The 20254-nt window shown below is 41.0% G+C and overlaps 1 protein-coding gene across 2 annotated transcripts in view; it reads right to left on the bottom strand.

Moving 5' to 3' along the window:
• The window catches only part of LYN (LYN proto-oncogene, Src family tyrosine kinase), a 68727-nt gene extending 49194 nt beyond the window's left edge, over positions 1 to 19533 (bottom strand). For both annotated transcript variants that reach the window (XM_063130743.1, XM_063130744.1), the window contains exon 1: positions 19303 to 19533. The gene's annotated coding sequence lies outside the window, so the exon portion shown is untranslated. The remainder of the gene's footprint in view (positions 1 to 19302) is intronic.
• Positions 19534 to 20254: the final 721 nt, after the last annotated feature.

The following is a 20254-nucleotide window of genomic DNA, read 5'->3' as shown; positions in this document are numbered from 1 at the left end:
AACAGAATCCAAGTGGTACCCTCCTCTCTGCTAGAGACTTCTAAAGTCACGCTGCAGCATTCAGAGAGTAGTTAATGGCTTCATCTATCACACCACTCATGGTGCCACCTGAAGACGGTTGCTTCACCCTCCTGAATCACAAGGCCAGATCTGTCCATAAAGCACTCCTCTTAGCACTGGAAATTTATTATTATCATCATTACTGTGAAACTTCACAACGCTGCTATATTTTAGCTTACACTAAACGATTGTTCTTTTGGGAATGATTAGAATTCCTTGTTTATAGTAACAGTTTTTAGGTAGGCAACTTGTGGCCTTCCAGATATTTGGGCCTACAACTCCCTTCGGCCCTCATCACTGGCTATGCGGCTACAGCCAATAAGAGTTGAAGCCCAAAACATCTGGAAGACAAGTTGCCCACTGCTGCTTTAGCATATAAAGGCTGCATTGGGATATCACGATAGCCATGATGGGTTAATAAGCTACTCACAATCAGACAAATAGGCTACTGTGAGTAGCTTATTAATCTACATTGTGTAATTTGACTCACTCCTGCCCCCTGTCCTGCTCCAGTCCTCCCAACTTGGGGGTTGCAGGATCAGGACCAAACTCTACACACAGCCTCTCCCAGTTGAGAGGCACCCGATCCACCATCTTGCCACTAGAGGAGCCAAAATCCTGAGTGCTCCAAAAAAGGAATGATGCCTAGGAAACCTTGGGGGTTTGCAGGATCAGGACCATACCTCATATCCTCCCTCCTCTACACTGATGGCTTGGTCACTAACATATTCTTAATCAGTAAACCAGCGAAGAGCAGAGCTCTGCAGTCAGTCAAAATAATGGACTCTGATTACTACACGACATGATAACCCATAATGGCAAAATATCATAAACAATTATTGTAATGGGGATAAGAAAGCGAGGGTAAATAAGAATAAATGGTATTTAAGTCAAAAAAAGGGAGGATTGGGTCTCCCAAATATTAACCTATATTATGTAGCCAATAGGTTAAGACATATTGTGGAAGCAATTATAGGAGTAGGAGATTTAGATTGGATGGAGGATAAAACCACAAGTAATATTGAGATGAAGCTGGAAAATGTATTCTTTAGGGAAGGAGGAAAAAATGGGCTGAAAGTATAGGTAATCCACTCTTGAGGTTTCACTGGGAAATTTGGAGTAAATATAAAGGGGAGTTGCTTTTGAGCGGCTCCCCTTTATCACCGGTAATAATGCTAAAGAATTTCCCGGAGGAATTAAAGAGTGGATTAAGTAAAGTTCTAATAGAAAAAAATAAAATGAAATTAAGGGATTGGTTAAGAGAAATGAATTCAAGAGAGAACCTGGAAGAGGTTTTAAAAGATAAAAAATTAACTTGGTTAAACTATTGGCAATTAGAACAGTGGACCAAAAAGTGAGTAAGAGAAAATGGGGATTGTAGAGAGTTGACGAAGTTTGAGGATTTAATAGTTAAAAAAGAAAATGATAAGGGGAAAAGAACAGCGTCAAAAGGGTTAATGAGTGAAATATATAGAATATTGTTGGAGAAAAGGTCGATGGATAGTTCAGGAAAAATGGTTTGGGAGACAGATTTGAATGTACAAATAGGACAACAGAGCTGGGAGGGACTATGGAATCAAAGAGCGTTGAGAAATATGTCAGTGAGAATAAAAGAGAATTATTTTAAAATTTATGGAGGTGGTACCTAACCCCGGTTAGTTTAAATAAGATAAATAATCAGCATCCAGCAAATTGTTGGAGAGGATGTGGGGGAAAAGGAACGTATTTACATATGTGGTGGGAATGCAAATATGTACAAAAATTGTGGAAGGTGTTTTTGGAGATTGAAGAAATTGTGGGAATGAAGATAGAACGAACACCAAAGGTTGCATTACTGTCACTATTTGAAGATTTAAAATGTAAAAAAGAAATTAAGGAATTGATAATGAATTTGCTGACTGCAGCAAGATTGATTGTAGCTAGGAACTGGAAGCTTCAAGGAGATTACTGTATTGAAGAATGGTATAAAGAGGTATGGGATATAGCTATTAATAATAAACTGACTTGTAATATTAAATTGAGAAGAGGTATAGCTAAAACAAATGATTTTGAAGGAAACTGGAAACAGTTCCTAATATTCGTGTTTTCTAAGGGAAGTGGGAAACCACCAGCAGAAGAAAGCATGAGATTTTGGAATCAGGAATGAGATCCCGAGGTGGGGGGTGCACTTATATGTTAAGTTTGATTATGTTATATAGATATGATATTAATGTTAATCAACATTTATGTAGTATGTTGTTTTCTTTTTGTAATGGTGTATGTTTAAGTATTGTAGAAAATAAAAATTTAATTAAAAAAAATGCTTTAAATAACCCACTCTGCAGACTATGGGGGTATCAGTGTGGGTTATTTTAGCCAAATAAGTCACCATGGATAAAAAAAACCTCCCACCAGATGACATCATAATCAATGATGGGTTAATTAAGCTATGATGCCACTTGGGGCCAGGATACCTAGCAGACTGCCTTCCCTTATATACCACCCAGGTGACATTTACCATCATCAGAGGAGGCCCTGCTCGTCATTCCGAGACAAAGAGAATGTCGGCATGAAGAACCTCGACGACAGGCCTTCTCTGCACGGGCACCAAACCTCTGGAAAACCCTCCCTCGTGTGGTTCGGGTGGCGGAAAATGTAATAACTTTTAAACGCCTCCTAAAAATGTATCTTTTTAGACAAGCCTTCCCTGGACTGTAACTTATTCTGGTTTTATGTGACTTTTAAAATTTTAAGTTTTAATCTGGATTGTTGTTATATTATATTTTAGTTGTAAACTGCCCAGAGAGCCTAGGCTGTTGGGCAGTATAAATATGTAATTAATAAATAAATAAATAAATAAATGATTATCATGTCATCCGAATACAAAGTGTTTTAACAGGCCAACTTCATTTATTCTTGAAACAATCATGCGAGGAAGAAAACACTGGTGTGCCATCTAACAATCTTTACTGATGTACAGCTAACCACCGGTCAGGCTGAGAGGGGTTTCTGAGAGCTTAAGTCTAAAACATCTGGAGATTTTCCTGATGTACAGGATTTGACCCTTAAGTACAAACACAGCAGGCTTAGACCCACTTCTATCCCCATAGCCTCCTTCTACAGGCCGACAGAGAATATATAGTACCCTATGATTCCAAGACAAAGAAGGCTTCTTAATTAAAGACCAGTGATTTCTCTCTCTCACCGTCTGTTCAATGTTCTCCAGTCTTGCAGCAGCCCAAGATTGCCTGGGACCAAACTAGACTATGTGAAGCTGAATACAACCGTATGTTTCCAATACATATTTGCATGATGACTTCAGCTCTGTGTTTTACATACTTTAAATCCAGGCATTATCAAGAATGCGTAATTAAGATCCACATTACAAAGCCTAGTTTTACCAAACACTCTTTGGCTTGGTTCCCTCAAATACATCTTCACGTTACCAGACTGGTCATAAGTCAACTCATCCTTGTGGACTTCAAATAATCTTTGCTTATTCAGTGGTTCTCATTTTCGCAAATGTCCCCCCTACAAGTGTCTTATCTTTCCCTCTCCCACTTCTTCCAGCAATGCCTCATGTGAGCTGTTTATTGCAGCTGAAAAAGAAAGATGTTTGCTTTGCCTGAGAACAGCTTGCACTTCTAAAGGAGTAAAGTGAAACTTGCTAAAGACTGGAAACTGCAAACATAGCAAAGGACACAGATGAAGTAACTGTGCGGGAAGCAACAGGAAAAGAGAAAGGGAGGTATCGTGCCATTGGGCAAGAACCTGCTCATATCAGTCAGAACTAGGCACGATGGGAGTGCCATTCATGTGTCTGCCCCATTCGTTAGTTCCCCGCAGTCAGTTGTTCCTTGTACTTCTCTTCCTTCCTGGTTCCAATACAGGAAGTGAGCCAGAAATAGAAAAAAGTCCCTTCAACAAAAGACTGAGTAGAGGGACGCACAGGAGGATACAGTACAGCAGTCATCCTAGGGTGACCATGTGACCGGATTTGTCCGGGTTTTTGGTGGCAAATAAGGGAGGGGCAGGGGGAATCCGGTTTTTTCCAATCTTCCCCAGCCAAAGAGCAGCTGTAAAGGGAATTAACTAAAATGCTTATAATTCTGTCATTTTTAAAGATAAAGACATGAAACTCGGCATGATGGTAGCTCTTAGGTACGGCTTTAGTCATACCAAATTTGAAACAGATCCATTCATCCATTGATTTTTTTAGGATTTTTTTTTAAAATTGAGGTTTTAAAATTATTATTTTTAAAGTCGTCATTTTTAAAGATAAAGAGATGAAACTTTGCACCATGATAGGTTATAGGTAGAGCTTTAGCCATACCAAACTTGAATCAGATCTGTTCATCCATTGATTTTGTTGGATTTTAAAAAATATTTGAAGTTTTAAAATTATTATTTTTAAAATTGTCATTTTAAAAGATAAAGAGATGAAAGTTGGCACCATGATAGCTTTTAGGTAGAGCTTTAGCCATAGCAAATTTGAAATAGATCCGTTCATCCATTGATTTTTAGTAATTTTTTAAAATTTGAGGATTTAAAATTAATTTTTTAAAAAACTTATTTTTAAAGATAAAGAGATGAGACTTGGCACCATGATTGCTCTTAACAAGGACTAGCTATGCCAAGTTTGAAACAGATCTGTTCATCCATTGAGTTTTAGGATTTTTTTAAAAGTTTGAGGTTTTAAAATTATTTTTTAAAAATGACATTTTTAAAGATAAAGGGCTGAAAGTTGGCACCATGATAGCTCTTAAGGAGAGATTTAGCCATGCCAAGTTTGAATCAGATCTGTTCATCCATTTTTTTAAGGATTTTTTTAAAAGTTCAAAGTTTTAAAATTAGTTTCTTTTAAAACTGCTGGTGCCATATCCTTCAAACTCAGGTTGTCAAACCTCCTCTTTGGGGTGTTGCACATTGAGCAGTTTCAGCCCTTGGCATTAAGTGGATCTCCAGTCTTTAGGTAAGAAGTCCTGGGCAAGCAGGGCACCTTTCCTGTTGCAGATTTGGTGTGCTGTCGGGTACCTGGAGCTCAGCAGAGGCAAGGCATCCACAAATCAAAATGTGGGAAAGGAGAGGTCAGTCAAAGCCGCCCACAGGGCAAAACAGAATGGGCCAGAGGCCTTTTTCTCAAATTTCCACATCATGGGCAACGAAGGGTCATCTTTAGAGAAAAACTCTCACAACCAAAAAGGTGCCAGTCGAGATATAGGCTCTCTTCTTTGCAGATGCCCTGTTGCTGTGAATGTTGGAACCTGGCATATCATTGCTTTGCTTTGCTACCACTTCCCTTCCACTTCACTTTGTACACTTGTGAGCTAGGCTCTGACTGCACTGCTTAGATGCAATGCAGAAAATTTGAAGTGCATACCAGAGAAAAATAGATTTGTGGCTTTGGCAGTCGCAACTCAGAGATGGCTGTAGCTGAGCCCTGAGAGGCTGCTATACCACACAGAGCCTTTTTAAGAGTGTCTCAGAGTTCAGTTTTGGTGCAGGCAGAGGTGGCTGGCAGTGGAGTTGTTGTTGTTTTTTAAAAAAAGTGTCACCGGATGCAACCAAGCTATAAGCTGTTGCCCTACCCCTAGCCAGAGGGTAAAAGTGCACAGCCTGGCTGGACCATTGGGAGAGTTTGGCAGAGAGAGAGGTGAGGTGGGGGATTATTTGAAGCTGGAAATGTTGGCAGGCTGGCATAAGGCACAGGGAGGCTGAAGGCAACCCAGATGCACCTGTAGCTTGGCCCTGAGGCTGGCTTGCCACACAGTGTTTCAAGAGTGCATCAAAGTTGTGCAGGAGGACAGGAGGTGGAGGCGCCTGGTGGCAGAGGTTTTTAATGTATTGGGCAAAAGTTGGGATATAATAAATAATAATGATGATGATGATGATGATGATGATGATGATGTAAGAGTCACCAGACATGTCCAAGCAATAACCTGCAATAAGCAATATCCCAAGCCACAAGTGTGCAGCCTAGCTGGACCATTGGGAGACTTTGGGGGGGAGGAGAGAGAGAAAGAGAGAGATTGTTTGAGGCTGGAGGCTTTGGTTTGTCTGCAATGACTTAGAGTGAGAAACAACAGCGGCTGCACAGACAACCCAGAGTTATCTATTGTAACTTAGCCCCATGGTGCTGGCATGAAACGCAGGGCATTAGGAAGAGGGTCTCAGAGTTGCATGTTTGTGCAGGAAGTAGACAGGAGTTCAAAGTCTGGTTGTACGAAGTGACGCCAACACACAAGCCTTGAGAAGCTAATGTATATAAGTGAGAAGTGTGAATGGGCAAAGCAGTGTTCACTGCCACAACACCCACCCTAATGTTAGAGTAGAGAAACTTGTGACAATTATACACAAGCTTTTTTAAAAAATTGAAATTTAAAAAAGCCAGCCATTCAGCCAGCCAGTAGCAAACCCTGTTAACAGCAACAGCAGCTTGCAATGAGTGAAGATACAGTCAGAAAATATATTTGCGGGAATGGGAGAATGTAACACACAGAGTATAGCAAAAGCTTCAAAGTACAGCAAAACCTACAAAAGTAGGGGTGTGAAGTTAATTTCAGATACATTGAATGTATCTTTATTTACTTGTTCTTTATTTCAGTGATTTTAACATTAAGATGTTATGTAGAACAGATTTGTCTTAAATGTGTACTGCAAAATCAGACATGTAACCAAGGCTGTGTTCAGGTGGGCACGCCCCCTTGGTGCTGGACATGCCTCCTTGGGGGCCGACCATGTTGTCCTCCTTTTTGGTTTCCAAAATATGGTCACCCTAGTCATCTCCCATTTGCTGCTTCCATTGTTAAAATCTGGGAACCCACTTCATATGTGACTGGGGCAATGCACAAAAAGCTAAGTCTGCTACCATCATGTCAAATTTGGCCTGAGTGGGCACAATAACAGAAGTATTGTTCATTCAGTTACTCCGGTTCTCTAAAACCTTGTTTGATGACTTAACCTTTCTTCACACATCAAATATGTTTATAGAGGCAAAGAAGTTTAAACGCTTCAGTTCAATTACTGGCAACCCAGAGAGCAGCCTTCCCTAATGTGGGTGCCCTCCAGATACGTTGGACTGCAATTTCCATTAGCCCCAGCCAGGACAGACAAGGAGAGATGGAAATTGTAGTACAACTCCTCGGAAGGGCATCATGTTGGGGAAGATTGCCTCTGTGCAGCAGAGGGACATAGGATGACATCACAGGGATGGAACCAGACACGCCTGTGGAAACTTTTAGCTACTTCCTCCCTCTCTACAGATAGGTGCCTTTTGAGAATGCTCCCAAAAAAACCAATGACTGCCCATAATGGAAGAATGAATCAACCCAAGACACAGAAACTAAGAACATTTAAAACCTTGCACATATTTTTACCAGCATAAATATTGATCACAACTGCAAGGCATCACATTACCAATTCTTCACTCAACCAACTTGGTTGAGCTCCAAATATAGGTTTCTCTAGATTCTCCTTCATGTTACATGTAAAATAAGGTCCCCAGCATCTCCAGTTAAACGGCTCTCAAGATATTGGGGCTCAAAAAGACTTGAGAGAAGTGCTGCTGGCCTGGCTAGACCATACAAGGCTAGATGGACCAAGAGTCAACAGAATCAGTATAAGGCAGATGCTCATGTGTTAAGAGAACATGGAACTCTCTAAGGGTACCTCCTAGCATAAGATCTACAAAGGTACAGGTAGAGATGTTTGAGGGAGAGAAGCTCTGCTTACAGGTAGGTTCTGCTCAGAAAATTCTATCAGTGTGTGGAGGTTGAGGGCAAGGCCCCCTTCCATGGGTCTAATGTACACTGAATTGTTGTCCGAATTGGGCTGCAAAAACAGGACCCACAAATCAATATACCTGTTAGTTATAATACAGGGGCTTCTTGAGCTTTGCATTTACTCTCCTTAGTGGGAATTCTTTAAAGAAATTCTGAATCCAAAAGGCGAAGCCAAGGGCAATTGTTAAACTTTACATTGTAAAGTATATTAAGAGAAAATGGGGCAAAAATACAGGGTAATATGGAAAACTGAAACAAACTATAATTCTCACCAATATCCTATTTTAGGTTAAATATTGAACCCTATGGATACAGGGCAAGACATCTAGTGCTAGTTTCAAAGTAAGTTACTAATCTATTCAATATAGATTACCTTACTATCAGTCAGAAGACAAATAAACTTCTCAGTTATAGCATTAGCCAACATCTTGCAGTGCTCCTCCAAGGGGAAAAGTATGCTTTCCTCTATGGAGGAAGTGACCCTCATGAAAGATACAAGCAGATATAGATAGTGACCTCATAAGTCAGGTGGTTTTGAATCAGGCTTCGAGATCCACCATTATGTGAGAGAAAAAGAAGTAGTTGCCTGGCAGCAAATGATTCACACCTACCTAGGAGGAGTATCTGAATGTGGTTGACTGCCTAACAGCAGTATTGAATGAATCTATACAGTACTCACAGCAGAAGAAACTATATTTATACTTTGTACACTCTATTTCTACTTTGGTCAATAAGGAATACTAATATGCAGATCACCACCACATATGTGCATTATGAAAACCATAGCATCTTTTGCTGAGCAATAGAACTACTGTGCAAACCCATATATTTGCTGAAGTCTTGAAAGGTTTCTCTCAAAAGACAAACCATAGAATATATGTCTGGAAATAAACATTGCCAAGACAGAGCCAGTTTTCCTTAGTTTACATCTTATCTGAACTGCAAATAAGCAGTACTGCCAATATAAACAAGCAAAGAAAACACCTGATGGACAGACATATTAAGCCAGCACTAATGCTAGCAAAAGCCTGACTATAACGTAGTATTTTTAGAAGTTGTTTTTACTTCGGCCCTGTTCAGAAGACACCTTAAACCACAGCTTTAACCAGGCTTTTTGGCTTAAGCACCATGGTTAAAGCTGTGGTTTAAAGTGTCAGGGCCATGGTATTCCACAACTACACATGGCACACTCGGATCCTACACAGTTATTCAGAAATACATAGGATTAAAGACTAAATCTAAACTGAATTCTTATGAGATGGGACGGATACCTGGAGCTACCTCATAAAAAGTCAGAACTTTGGTACAGATTCTACTCAGTTTTATCCATTTTTCTAAGGTCTCTGGTAGAGGTATTTCCAGGAGTGTTATCCAAAATCCTATTCTATACTTTTTAAAAAAGTTGGAGATGCTGGGAATTGAACCTAGGACGTTCTGCAATTAAAGCATTTGTTCTTCTTCTAACCTACAGGTCTTTTTGTACCAAACTGATTTTTAAAGAAATAAACACACACCTTGGACCCTAAAGTCATTTTCTTTGACTTTATTTCAGAGCAAAAGTATTAACTCCAGTTTTGTCATTACATGGTGGGCATTACCAGTTTATTCTTCAAACTGGAGCTGGGACCCACATTTATGTTTCAATCAATTGTTGCGTGACCCCAAAAAGAGTGTGGGAGAGAGAAATTTTCTAAAATTGTAGGTTAGGCCGGAATTGGTCCTTAACTTACTTACCCTTACAAGGTGGCTGGGATGTATGGATGTTGTTTAATGTATTCTGTATTTATGCTGTGGATTGTCAGATATTTTTAATTCTGTCATACACTGATGGATGGAATCAGTCACACACACACCCATAAAGAGTATGCAAAAAACAATCTGCCACAACTTTCACTGGCATGTACCATTTTGCATATTTTTCTTAGCTCAATGTATAATCAGTGAGTAAAGCACACAAAATGATTGTTGCACAGCAGAGGCTGAAGAGAAATCAGATGTATTTTTTGTGTATGTGTTTTAATGGTGTATATATTCGCATATTTTCCAGCAACTGTCAAATTTTCATACAACTTAATCTGCGTACAATTCCAGAAAGAAAAAAAAGGTCCACAAGTCCATGGAATCCATGAGATTCAGACAATGTCATTCTGCTGCAGAACCTGTGAGTCAGATTAATAAAAATCCAAGTGTTGGATTTCTCTGAAAACCCTAGCTAAGAGTTTTGTTTTTTCTCCTTGCCCTTTAAACTTCATCCAATGTCCTGCTGTTTCATCAGTCCAAGATATTGTGAAGAAAAATGACAGCTGTCAATAGGCGTTGCCATGTTTTTATGGCAGCCACCATGCTTTTGTGGTATTTCTTCACAAAATACCTCAAACACAACATCTATGGCACTGTAATGGTGGAAGAGGGGAGGCTGTCACCCAGAGGGGTTCTGAAACTCCTTATAGTAGTTAAGAAAAGGAAGAGCATCCATTACTCTGCCATGCTAAAAGGAAACTTCCCCCATTGAGCGGGTCGGGGGGTGGGGATCCTCAGAGGAAAGGGCCTACCAGGCCTGGCAGGAGTAACTGGCATGTGAGGTTAATGCCAGGTGTACAGCAGCCGCTGACATCCTTTTTTCTTTTTTTAATTTAAACCATTTTTAGGGTGGCAGATCTCAGGCTGGTGCTGCAAAGACAAGTGTTGGGTGAGGCTCTAGCTGCCATCATCTTCATGTTCCCTTTGTGCTTCTACTACAGTGGTTGCAGGGTGGAGTTAGGGGCACCAATAACTCCGATCTTGAGCTGGCCTTGAAGAAATGGTCCATTATGACTACATAACACTACACCATTACTAAGAAGCTGTTTATAGCATTGGCCTATACCACTGGCCCATCTAACTCAATATTGTCCATACTGACTGACAGTGGGTCTCCAGAGCATCAGAGAAGGCTCTCTGCCTGTTCTACTTGGAAATGCTTGGGACTGATAATAAAACCTTTCTTTTCTTTTAGCATACAAAGCATGTGCTTTACCAGACTACTGCTCCTTGTAGCTGTTGGCACAAGGACATCAAGTCTTTGAGCCACAGAGGCAGGACATAAGGACATTCCCTTTTCCATCTTTGTTGTGATCACTCAATACCATCCATTTCCATTAGCAAAGGGAGGGTTCAGCCTACAATTACCGTGTTTCAGTTTAGTGGAATTCCTCAACGCAGCTTGGATGTTGGTAGTTGCTTTGCTTACATGCAGGCAGAAACATACAAATGATTGATGGCTATTTTCTTTGTGCTTGTTCAGAAAAACTCTAAATGATGTGGAGAATTCATGAAGTCAGGAAATTGTGCATTTAGAAAGCAAGCATAACCAGAAGGGGATTTCAACGAAATTAAACAAAGTCTGCATCCTCCATTCTCCCCTAAGGAAAATGTTTTTTTATGTCAAAGATGTCTGTGTGTACAAAGTGTAGTTGACCGTTGTTGTTTTTTTTTTAAAAAAACATGTTTCTAAACAAGTTAGACCACGTCTCTTCAACTTGCATTAACAGCAGAACAATATGGGGAAATCACAAAATTTGATAAGTAGCCATGACTGACCGTATGCTAACCCTTTCTTTATAGCTTTTGGAGTCTGTACTGGAAAAACACACTCCAATAGAGGATACACACTACCAGCTGATGCAAGATTAGCAGAGAAGAGAACCTAAAGCCATTTTAAAAACTTAAATATTAAATCCACAATTAAATAGCCATACATAGCATTCATATATGGGTTTAGGGTGTATAAAGAACTCAGCAATCTTTACCAGAACCCTGTTAAAACAGGGGTATACAGAAAACAGATCTCCAGATGTTTTGGACTCCAACCCTTGGTATTCCTGACCATTGGTCATATGGCAAGGGCTTCTGGAAGTTGAGGTCCCAAACACTTGATGATCTACCTTCTGCCCACCCCTGATTTAAGGTAGATCAGCATTATTATCACTATGTTGCAGCCCAGGTATTCTGAGCATACAACTGGAACAAGGAGCTCAATGAGAGTTCTTGACCCAGCAAACATATGGAAGAAGACTGAGGGCTTGTATACATGTTGTGTCTGATTCAGCAGTTGCAGCTGGGTTTGCTTCTTCATTGGCTACAGCTGAGTCTTCCTCCTCACATGTCGAGCTTTGTTCTCATGTAGACCCTTCCTCCTGAGTAATCCCTAGCTAAAAGGGTATGTTGGGGGCCAGGAAGAGTCAATGTGATGGGTAACAGGAAATGTGGGCTCAAGACCCACCCAAGGGAGAAAAGAATACAACCTCCACAAAGTAACCCTACTGGAAATAAAACTTGGATGGAAAAGAGAGAGGCAGCTAGACTAGAAACCACCAGACTTCCCACAGTAAAGAACATAAGCTTGATCACACAGCCACAGGAACAGACAAAAGAGCTGTGTTGGTGCCTCTCTCATGGGCCAAGTCCATGGAATGATCACTTTCTTTCTTTCTTTCTTTCTTTCTTTCTTTATTATATTTTTATACCGCCCAATAGCCGAAGCTCTCTGCACTTCATTTATCCATGCATCAGATCTAGAGATCCCAGCCAAATAGTCCAGCATAAAAAAGAGAATAGCTCAGTGGAAGCCCAACAGAAAAGAATAGACTTGACTCTGGCCATACTCCCCTCCATAGAAAGGGGTTGATTTAGAACACCAATGTACCTGGGAGAAGAGTAGTGTGATAGTCACCAGGAACATGAACCAAGTAATTCTCTGATCCATTTGTGTTCCAGGGTACTTTATAATTTTGCTCAGTCCCCACTATCCCATTGTGCACAGCTCTACAGTCATCAGGATGACTGCCAGGATCTGATTATTTTCTCAGTATAGTTTGGTTCACTTCCCCCTACACTTTGTGTGCTCCAACTTCTGGACTTATCACATGTGATGTAGCTGAAGTAGGGAAAGAGTCATGAAGACACTGAGCTGGTGGCATCCTCCCTTCCCCTCCAGTGGCAAAGGCATGGACAAGATACAGATACTGACTTCTGATGAACAAAGTCGCACTGAACCTACTGCATTTCTTCCCAGTGTACAAGCTCTGTTGTGAAGTCAGTAGAGGTGAGTAAAAACACAAGGGGAGATATACCCCATCTGCTAACTCTCATGACAACTGAAATAGTTACACTATTTTTTCAACAGCGAGTTGAGAGGAATGAGGTTACGAACAAAAAAGTAGGAAGAGAAGAAGGCCAAGGGTCCAGCATTCTGTTCACACAGTGGCCATCCCACTGTTGACCAGGGCCAGATCTACACCAAGCACAATATAACACTTTAAAAATGGTTTGAAAGCTATATATGGGCCCCAACAGTTGTCAATACGATTATAAACTGTTTTAAAGCTGTAGTGTAGATCCTACCCAGGAACCTACAAGCAGGACACAAGTAACCAGCACCCACCCACACATGTTCCCTAGCAATTGGTGTACATAGGCTTATTGTCTTTGACACCAGTGGTGGCACATAGCTATCAGGACCAGTAGCCATTGATAGCCTTCTCAACTGTTTTATTCATGCAAAGATTCATTGCCTTTGAAAGCTGCAGGATGGACAACAGATGCTTTTCCCATCACAGCACCTCCATGCCAGGTAACACTTGTTAAATTAGTGTCTATCATACACTATGGAAAGGAACAGGGGCCCTGCTATAAGGCAATGTTTCTATGTAGGATTGCCTACATAGAATACCACTGCTAGAATCCCACTGCTGCAGGCCTTATTGGAGACAGGGAACATCTTTTCCCTGTCCAGATTGAATGGCTACCTGGTTGCCTATGGGGAGATGAGAAACATCCACGTAATGAGTAGCAGCTGCAACAGATCATCCTGGCAATTTGGGTGCTGATCAGGGACTGTTGATAGAACAAGTGAAAGAAGATGCTGTCATATTTCCCTTGCCTCAGCTTAGTTCAGTGGCATTTCTTTGATGCATACATTTGGAGGGTTCACCTCTTATGTGAGACAGCATAGTTACTAAGAAAATACTTTTGGGGGTGTCCTTGGCTGTTTGCACAAGGTGCCCTATCACCAAGTTCACACTTATGTGCTCCCAATTCTCTAGTCATGGCAGCAGTGTGATGTTGCTGCATACTATATATCTTGATATGTGCCAGCTAACTTTCCCATTTGGTTGACTCATGGTTGGCTATTTCTCTGATCATGTGGGGAGTACCCGCAAAATAACCAACTGTGGGTTGTCTATTAAGCCATCATTCACTATCATGGTGTCCAAACGCAGCCAATAGGCCTTCTTGTTTACCTTTACTAGTGGAAAGTGACTGTCCTGATGCAGCAAGATCATGCTACTACCATTTCCCATACTTGGTATCTTCTTATCCCAAACACACACCAAGTTGGAATTCAATATTTCCAAGACAGAACTACCAAATAATAAGGTATTTCCCATTGTAAAATAAATGTTTCATGTAAATACAATATACAGTATTGCTGGAGTTTAGTCATCAACAAGCATCTACAGTGACATACTGAAAGCAGCCATTGCTAAAATGAAATGTTGTAAGCAAATATTGATTTTATTTATTATTTCTACTTCTAGGCTGATTTTCAACTTTACAGCTCCCAAAGCTGTGTGCAATAAAATCTGGCAAAAACTAAACCATCCACAAAACAATAAAAGCAAATACAGTAAAACAAATTAAAACAACAACTACAGAAGATACTGGAACATATTGTCTAAGCCAACAGCTTTATAGGGCTGACAAAATAAATATGATTTTTATATTTTTTCCAAGAGAGCAGAGGGAGTAGATCTGGAAAGTTTGCCTCTGAAAGGAATTTCACAGAACCACCTAATAGAGGACAATCTGTTCTTCCTTGGCCATGGAACCTGTCACAGAACCTCATCATCATGGAGGTAGGAGTTAATACGGGAAAAGGCAAACCATCATATACTTTTGATCCAGGTATGTTAGGGGGTTAACTACCATGCATTACCACAGCCAAAAAACAAAGAAAGGAGAAATGTAACAGTAATCTAAAGAAAATGGTGGGTATGTTTATGGAGGCAAAATACAAAGATTAAATATTTAGTATAACCAAGGAGTCTATACTTAGCAAGTCTGCATCCTTTTGCTGTCAAAGGGGTTTAAAGAAATTTATCTAAAACACTGGATTTCCTGCTGGCATTAACATGCAATAATGAAAACTCAACAAAAAGGAAGTGTGAAAAGAATTAGCCACAGCCACCTTCTTGAGCAACTGGGTGGTTTTATGGTCCTTAGACGCAACATGCATCATACCAGATGATGATGTGGTAGCTGACCAGATGTTTAAAACAGTTACCATTCCTGTATTATAGGAAGCATCTTTATGTGTGTGTGAAATAGTTAGATATATATAGATATATAGGCAAAAATCTATAGCCTGTTTCTGGGAGCGCTAGGCAAACTTCCCACTGCACATTTTGGAATTAGCTCAACATTTATGAGATTTCTCAGCAAGCATTCAGAAAAAGTCAGTGTGCTTTTCGTGAGTTATCTCTAGGCTGAAAATATTGGCACATGTACGCTGATGGTACCTCATGCACGTGCATTACCATATTGTTCCCTGTGAACTGTCCCCTGCAAATTGGTTTCACCTGCCCTACACCCATCTCATGGAAAGGCAGAAAATGGCCTGGATAGTGACCATGTAAACCTTGTTTTAAGAGAGAGGATACGAGAGGAGATGATTGATTTAAATAGAGAAAATATTCACCAAACAGAAGGCAGGATGTTAAGACACATAATTCACAGCAATCAATGCAAGTTTCATCAAGAGTAAATAGTTAACATTAAAGGACTGTCCACACAACTACAAATATCTTATTTTGGATAGCTAGTCTACTGTCCTTGGACTGCACATGCTTAAAAACTCATTCAATATTCAGGGCTAATAAACATTTCAGCAAATGGTCCAAAAGCAACAGAATATTACATACTGGACCAAGGAATTACAAATGTGTAATTACAATAGCATCTTTAGTTCCTATGAGGCCCCATCCACTTCTGAGGTATCTTGGAATGATGCTAATAGCACAATCCTGTACATGTCTACACAGAAGTAAGTCCTCCAAAGTTCAATGAGGCTTACTTTTCAGTAAGTGGGTATAAGATTGCAACCTTAAGACAACTAGTTGTAAGTAAACAACTAGCACCTGAAAGTCTAGCCAGATGCAGAGGAAGACAGAAGTTGGCAGGCAATGTTTTATATTTTAAGCTGCTTTAGGAAGTTTGCAATCTTGAAAGGTGGCTAAATGTGCAGTCCTATGCATGTTAATACCGAAAAAGGTCCTGCAACTCAAAACATTCCTCAGGCAGTCATGCTTTTTAATTTTTTTCATATGTTCATCAATTCTGGATGTATTAAAACTTGAATAAAATGCTAATTTCCAATCTACATTCAGCATCAGCAACACAAGAGCAATTTGCCTATCTTTCTCTAAAACGTAACTTGTACATTTCAAATCTTTTACATAGCAACAATGCAATTCCTACTTTAGTATTTCAAACCAATCAATTGGCATAAATAGTTATTTATCACAATATTAAAGAGATAATGTGCTTCCCACTTACAATTTTCTGGATACTGATCATGTGTGCCAAACCCTGCTTATATGTAGTTATGGCTTGGAGGGCACATATGTGAGCCACAGCACCAGTTGCTGCTGTAGACTTTAGTACAATCCTGCTTCCGTATTACCATTCTTCTTTCTCCATTTGTGCATGCGCACAAGAACATTCTGAGTGTCCATCTTCCCATGGATCTCCTCCAGCTGAGGTCTCCTAGAGCAGAGGTGCAGGACCTCAGGCCTGGAGATCCAATCCAGCATGGCTGAGGACCCAATCCGGTATGCCTGTGGTTCTCCAGATGGTGATGCCCACTTTCCACTCATCATTTGGTGGCTTCTCAGGTTTGTAAAGTCTTCACCTATCCCAATTCTAAAAAGTTGAACTGCCTCTCCTAAGGCATAGTTACTATCAGTAAGAACATTAAACTGGTATTCTGGCCCTGGCCCTTTTGCCAACCCCCACTCCCACCCACAACCCGCATATTAGAATTATCCCCTGCCATGAGCTTCTCTGAAATGGAATCCAGCCACTGGGCTAAAAGAGGTTTGACATCCATGTCCTAGAAGGACCTGCTTGCATTTTACTTTACTTCAGAACATTCTGCTTACTAAATGTTTACTAAATGCGACTTTCAATTGTACAATAGTATCACACTTATTTAGCCAAAGGCAAAACTAGTTGACAGTCACACAAAACCATTTGGAAACACCCAATGATGTAGCATTGTTGAACTTAAGCAGGTGTGGAGCTGACCTCTCTTGGGTTAGAAGATCACTACACTCCCTATATAAGCCATTCTGGAGGATGCATAGGGCGTAAAATATAGGAAACAAACACTTTAGCTGGTTTCCTAATGAGTTGATGCTTCCAAAAATGGGTGGGATAGCACCAACCCCACTCCACACTCCCATCTGAGTGGCTGAAAAGACAGGAAGTGATGTGGATTTGTGCTGTTTTTAGAGAAAAGCAATTTGAAAACTAAGGATAAAATCAATTAAAACTTTTGTTTATCTTGCATTATATCTGCTTACTTTAACATTCTATTCTGAGTAATTGTTAACTTTTGTTCACCCAGGAAAGCTATAGATGAGAATGCTAAATAGTACAGCAACAATGAAAATCTAAGTAGCAGGATCACTGCTGCAGAGGGCCAATGAAAAACAAAACTGAAGTACATCTTTAAGATACAGATCCCAGTCTTGAATTTAGACCACAGTTCTATACTCACCTGGGAATAAGTCCCATGGAATGCAATGAAACTTACTTCTGAATAAGACATGCATAGGATTGCACTGCTAAAGATGATCAATTGAACAGCACTCACAGATCTTTAAACTCAGCCTAATTAATCATGGCAATAAATAAAAGCACTAGTATATGATGATGCATAGTTTTTAAAAAAGTAGTCATAAGCTTTGCCTTTATTATTATTTTTTATTATTATACAGTAGATTTCCTGAAGAAAGTGTAAAGCAAAATATCAATGTTAACCCTACAGATGTATTATTTGGGTTTCAAGCATGGCCCCTACAGGAAAAAAATAGATTGTACTATATCAATATCTGATGAGTTCACAAGATTCTCTTTTAAAGCAAATAATCACCAAGCATTAGAAACAGGAAGACTGGAAAATGTGAGCGATACCGCTAAAGCATTCAAACCAAGAGGTCAGATGTCCTTAAAAATTCACCAGCCCTGCATGAAAGACTCAGCGCCCCTTCCCCAGGGCTAAGGAAAAGGGACCCACTATGAAAATAACACTGACTTCCTTTTAACTAATGTACTGTATTAATTCAAATAAAGGTTTCTCTAGGGGGTCAGATACACAAACTGTCTATTTAGTAGTATCACACTTCCTCTTTTTTTTTTTTTTTCAAAAAAGTGCTCCTCCATATGCTTCAAGTTACACGGCTTTAAAGGTTTTAATTTAAAAAGAGACTCAAAGTGTTATCAGGTTTTAGGGTTTGATAGAAATTGACCTCCTTGCTATATTTGTAACCCCTTACTATTATTATGCAGTTCTACAGTCGAGTTGTACAAGGTGCTCATCTGACATGCACACAAAAGCCTTGTGAGATACGACTGGAGGTTAGAGAAAGGGGCTTGTCCAACACCTCCCCCTCCCTAGGAACTTCACAGCGGATGGGAATCCGAATCTCCCATAATGTCCTCCCCTCCCCTCCCCTCCCCCTGTCCCTACCCTGACAACATATAACCAGTCTTGTGATAAACCTAGAAACCCGTGGCCGGCCACTTCTTTTGCCTAATTAGAAATGTTATCTCGTGGGATTTTTTTTAATTTCCCAGCGAAAAGGACAGAAGTGAAAATTGTGTTTGGGTGGGTAAACGAAAACGAAAGAACTCAATGACACGAAATACGTTTTTGTTTAGGAGAGAATGAGCCCAGGTGGCCCTTCTTCGCCTGGCAACATCAGCGCATGAACACCCAATTTATGCTGCAATCCTATACTCGCTTACCTGGGAGAGAGCCCTATTGAACTCAATGGAACTTACTTCTGAGTAGACACACAAAAGGGTTACAATGTTGCTGTCCTAAAATGCCTCGCGCTCCTAGACTAAGGACATCCACCATCTGGAGAAGATTATGGGCAAGCAGTAGCCAAAGTTGATCTTTCCCTTCCACAGAGGGCAGGACTTGCTATCTGGCTCAAACAACAGCAACCGACTCTTTGTGAGGGGGAAAAATCCAGGTCGAAACTGGCTGGTCACCAGTATAGATTCTTGTTGGGAACACGCAGGAAAGTTCAGCAAAATGTTTATGGCACACAGAGCAGGACATCGTCCCTTGCAAAAGAAAAGCGGGGGGTGGAGAGAAAAGGAAAGCCATCTCCCAGTTTACTGCACAAATACAGAGAAGAAAAAGACTTACTTTCCTGAGCCGGGGAGGTACGATTTCAGCAAATTAAGTCCACTGTTGTTTCAGCCCAAAGGCTGGGGAGAGAGCCGCCGAGCCCAGCAGCAAGAACCCGGCCGAGACCGAAGCAGACCCTTTAGATCCGTTTTCAGAGGAAACCCGAAAGAGAACAAGAAAGTCTCATCTCCGAACTGCCCCGTCCCTGCTGAGGCTCCTCTGCCGAGAGGAACTTGTGCGGCTTTCACAGGCGGCTGCTTGGGGGCTCAGTTTGCACCGCAGCAGCTTACTTCCTGGACGTGTGGAATTTGCATAGTTAGTTACTCGGGAAGGCAGGGGAGGAGGAGGAGGGGTGGGTGGGAATCTTTCATCCACGTCGAAGAAAGTCGTGTGATGTTCGGTGCGGAGGGTTACAACAAGAAAGTGACGATTTTCTAAAGGGGGCCGAACGGAACGCCCGCAGGGTGGGCTGGGCTGGGCTGGGCTGCGTGGGGCGGATCCCCTCACTCCCCAGGAGGGATCTCTCTTGCAGCACCGAAGCAGAGTGGCCACAGCAGGACGGGGGCGGGGAGGGGGTGACTTGGCTATTAGCTACCTAGGAGATCACTCCAAGATAAATAGCCTTCTACCTTCCTTGTTCCTTGAGAGCAGGGAATAATTAGTCTGCTGTAAATAATCCAGTAACCAAGGCTAGCCCAGCCTTCCACAACACGAAGCTTTGGACTACAACTATAAGCATTCTTGACAAAGCTGGCTGGGGATGATGGAAGTTGAGGACTAGGACACCAGATTAGGGAAGGCTGTGCTAGCCAGCCGAAACGGACTCTGGGTCGATATCCCTCACTGGCAGTGCCATAGGGCCAGTAGGACAGCATGTTTACTTAGTCCTATTGAGCGGAGTGGGGCTTGCCCCCGGATAAATGGGCCTAAAGCTAAGGCTTTCTTAGTTATTTCAGAAGGCCTAAACATG

This window comes from Elgaria multicarinata, chromosome 7, assembly GCF_023053635.1.
Source record: "Elgaria multicarinata webbii isolate HBS135686 ecotype San Diego chromosome 7, rElgMul1.1.pri, whole genome shotgun sequence".
Classification (NCBI taxonomy): Eukaryota; Metazoa; Chordata; class Lepidosauria; order Squamata; family Anguidae; genus Elgaria; species Elgaria multicarinata.
This window is presented reverse-complemented; position numbering and strand designations above follow the sequence as displayed.